General features: G+C 33.6%; 1 non-coding gene across 1 annotated transcript; it reads right to left on the bottom strand.

Moving 5' to 3' along the window:
• Positions 1-2,943: 2,943 nt before the first annotated feature.
• LOC112798741 (small nucleolar RNA R71) lies at positions 2,944-3,047 on the bottom strand. Its single transcript, XR_003200338.1, has one exon. It is a non-coding gene; the product is annotated as a small nucleolar RNA R71 (small nucleolar RNA).
• Between the last annotated feature and the right edge of the window lie 927 nt (positions 3,048-3,974).

Raw genomic sequence — 3,974 nt, 5'->3', positions numbered from 1 at the left:
CCTGACAAACACTTCCGTTCTACCTGCAAAAGCTAGAGTGTGTATCTCTTGGATTCCAGGTCCATGTGTTTGATTGCCTCTCCTGACAACAGAGCCTTCAATTCCTTGAGATCAGAGTCTTCGTGGTATAAGCTAGAATCCATTGGTAGCATTCTTGAGATCTGGAAAGTCTACCTTGTCTGTGGTATTCCGAGTAGGATCTGGGATGGGATGACTGTGACGAGTTTCAAACTTGCGACTGTAGGGCGTGGTGACAAACCCAAAAGGATAGTAAATCCTATTCCTGCACAATCAAGAACCAACAGCTGATTAGCCATGCGGGAAACCGTAGAGAACCTTTTTCACTGAGAGGATGGGAAATAGCCATTAACAACGGTGACATCCAACATACAGCTTGCCCTAGAAAGGAGTATGAAGGATTGGAAAGTAGAGATTCAGAAGGAGCAACGCATCTCCATACGCTGATCTGAAATTTCCACCAATGATTTACATAAGTATCTCTATCTTTATTTTATGTTTATTTATCTTTTAAATTATTAAAAGTCCATAACTATTTGAATCTGCCTGACTGAGATTTACAAGGTGACCATAGCTTGCTTCAAGCCGACAATCTCCGTGGGATCGACCCTTACTCACGTAAGGTTTATTACTTGGACGACCCAGTGCACTTGCTGGTTAATAATGCGAAGTTGTGAAAAAGAGTTGAGATTATAATTGTGCGTACCAAGTTGTTGGCGCCATTGAGATCACAATTTTGTGCACCAAGTTTTTGGCGCCATTGCCGGGGATTGTTCGAGTTTGGACAACTGACGGTTTATGTTGTTGCTCAGATTAGGTAATTTTCTTTTTGTTTCAACCTTTATTTTATTTTCAAAAAGTTTTCAAAAATCTTTCAAAATTTTTCTTCTTTTTCGTTTTTCCAAAATAATTTTCGAAAAAACCAAAAAAAATTAATAAAATCATAAAAGCCCAAAATATTTTGTGTTTCTTGTTTTAGTTAGTGTCAGTTTTTAAGTTTGCTGTCAATTGCATTTTTTTTATAACTTTCTAAAAATTTTTCGGAAAAAATTCATGCATGTGTTCTTCATGATCTTCAAGTTGTTCTTGGTAAGTCTCCTTGTTTGATCTTCATATTTTCTTGTGTTGTGTCTTCTGTTGTTTTTCATATGCATTTTTGCATTCACAGTGTCTAAATATGAAAAATCTATAAGTTTGGTGTCTTGCATATTTCTCTTTTCTTGAAAATTTTCAAAAATAAGTTCTTGATGATCATCATGATCTTCAAAGTGTTCTTGGTGTTCATCTTGACATTCAAAGTGTTTTTGCATGCATCATTGGTTTTGATCCAAAATTTTCATGTTTTGAGTCATTTTGTTATTTTTCTGTCTCATCATTTAAAATTAAAAAAAATTAAAAAAATTTTTTTCCTTATTTTACTCATAAATTTCGAAATCTTTGGGTAGACTTAGTCAATTTTTTTTTTAAATTAGTTGTTTCTTGTTAGTCAAGTCAAGATTTCAATTTCAAAAATTTATCTTTTTAAAATATTTTTCAATTTCAAAAATTTATCTTTTCAAAATATTTTTCAAAATCAAATATTTTCTTTTTCTTTTTATTATTTTTGAAAATTTTAAAAATTGTATTTCAAAATCTTTTTCTTAATTTCATTTCATAATTTTCGAAACCTTTACTAACAATTAATGTGATTGATTCAAAAATATGAAGTTTGTTACTTTCTTGTTAAGAAAGGTTCAATCTTTAAATTCTAGAATAATATCTTTAAGTTTCTTGTTAGTCAAATAATCAATTTTAATTTTAAAAATCAAAATCTTTTTTTAATTTTCTTTTCAAATCTTTTTCAAAAAAAATTTCAATTATATTCTTTTAATCATATCTTTTTCAAATCATATCTTTTTCAAAAATTTGATTTAAAAAAAAAATCTTTTCTGGCTTCTTATCTTTTCAAAATTGATTTTCAAATCTTTTTCAACTAACTAATTGACTTTTTGTTTGTTTTAAAATTCTTATCTTTTTCAAAACCACCTAACTAATTTTTTCTCTCTAATTTTCGAAAATTACCTTCCTCTTTGAAAAATTCTTTTTAATTAACTAATTGTTTTAAATTTAAATTTTATTTCTTTTTATAAATTCGAATTTTAACTTTAATTTAAAATAAAAACAAAAATATTTTCCTTTTTTATTAATTTTCGAAAATTCCTCTTTCTCATCTCCTTCTATTTCTTTATTTATTTACTAACACCTCTCTTCTACTCATTATTCAAACCCTCTCTTCCTCTCTGTGTTCGAATTCTTCTCTTCTCCTTCTCCTATTCTTATTTTCTTCTACTCACGTAAAGGAATCTCTATACTGTGACATAGAGGATTCTTCTTCTTTTCTGTTCTCTTCTTATTCATATGAGCAAGAGCAAAGACAAGGACATTCTTGTTGAAGCAGATCCTGAACCTGAAAGGACTCTGAAGAAGAAGCTAAGAGAAGCTAAAACACAATAATCCAGAGAAAACCTTACAGAGAATCTCAAAAAAGAAGACATGGCCAAACCCAACAACAATGAAAGGAAGATGCTTGGTGACTTTACTGCACCAAATTCAAACTTACATGGAAGAAGCATCTCAATCCCTGCCATTGGAGCAAACAATTTTGAGCTAAAGCCTCAATTAGTTTCTCTGATGCAACAGAATTGCAAGTTTCATGGACTTCCATCAGAAGATCCTTTTGAGTTTTTAACTGAATTCTTGCAGATCTGTGATACTATTAAGACCAATGGGGTTGATCATGAGGTCTACAGGCTTATGCTTTTCCCTTTTGCTGTAAGAGACAGAGCTAGAATATGGTTGGACTCTCAACCTAGAGATAGCCTGAACTCTTGGGATAAGCTGGTCACGACTTTCTTAGCTAAGTTCTTTCCTCCTCAAAAGCTGAGTAAGCTTAGAGTGGATGTTCAAACCTTTAGATAGAAAGAAGGTGAATCCCTCTATGAAGCTTGAGAGAGATACAAGTAAATGACCAAAAAGTGTCCTTCTGACATGCTCTCAGAATGGACCATCCTAGATATATTCTATGAAGGTCTGTCTGAGTTGTCTAAGATGTCATTGGACCATTCTGCAGGTGGATCTATTCACCTGAAGAAAATGCCTGCAGAAGCTCAGGAACTTATTGACATGGTTGCAATTAACCAGTTCATGTACATTTCTGAAAGGAATCCTGTGAGTAATGGGACGCCTCAGAGGAAGTGAGTTCTTGAAATTGATGCTCTGAATGCCATATTGGCTTAGAATAAAATGTTGACTCAACAAGTCAATTTGATTTCTCAGAGTCTGAATGGATTACAAAATGCATCCAACAGTACTAAAGAAGCATCTTCGGAAGAAGAAGCTTATGATCCTGAGAACCCTACAATGGTAGAGGTGAATTACATGGGTGAAACCTATGGAAACACCTATAATCCATCATAGAGAAATCATCGAAATTTCTCATGGAAGGATCAATAAAAGCCTCAACAAGGCTTTAATAATGGTGGAAGAAATAGATTTACCAATAACAAGCCTTTTCCATCATCTTCTCAGCAACAGAATGAGAATTCTGAGCAGAGCCCCTCTAGCTTAGCAAACATAGTCTCTGATCTATCTAAGGCCACTCTAAGTTTCATGAATGAAACAAGGTCCTCCATTAGAAATTTGGAGGCACAAGTGGGCCAACTGAGTAAAAGAGTCACTGAAACTCCTCCTAGTACTCTCCCAAGCAATACAGAAGAGAACCCAAACAGAGAGTGCAAGGCCAAAACCTTACTTGGTGTGGTCGAATGCACAAAGGAGGAGGAGGACGTGAATCCCAATGAGAAAAACCTCCTGGAACGTCCTCTGGACAAAAAAGTGTTCCCAATTGAGGAATCTAAGGAATCTGAGGCTCATCTAGAGACCATAGAGATTCCATTGAACCTCCTTTTACCATTCTT

The sequence above is a fragment of the Arachis hypogaea genome, chromosome 4 (assembly GCF_003086295.3).
Source record: "Arachis hypogaea cultivar Tifrunner chromosome 4, arahy.Tifrunner.gnm2.J5K5, whole genome shotgun sequence".
NCBI lineage: Eukaryota > Viridiplantae > Streptophyta > Magnoliopsida > Fabales > Fabaceae > Arachis > Arachis hypogaea.
This window is presented reverse-complemented; position numbering and strand designations above follow the sequence as displayed.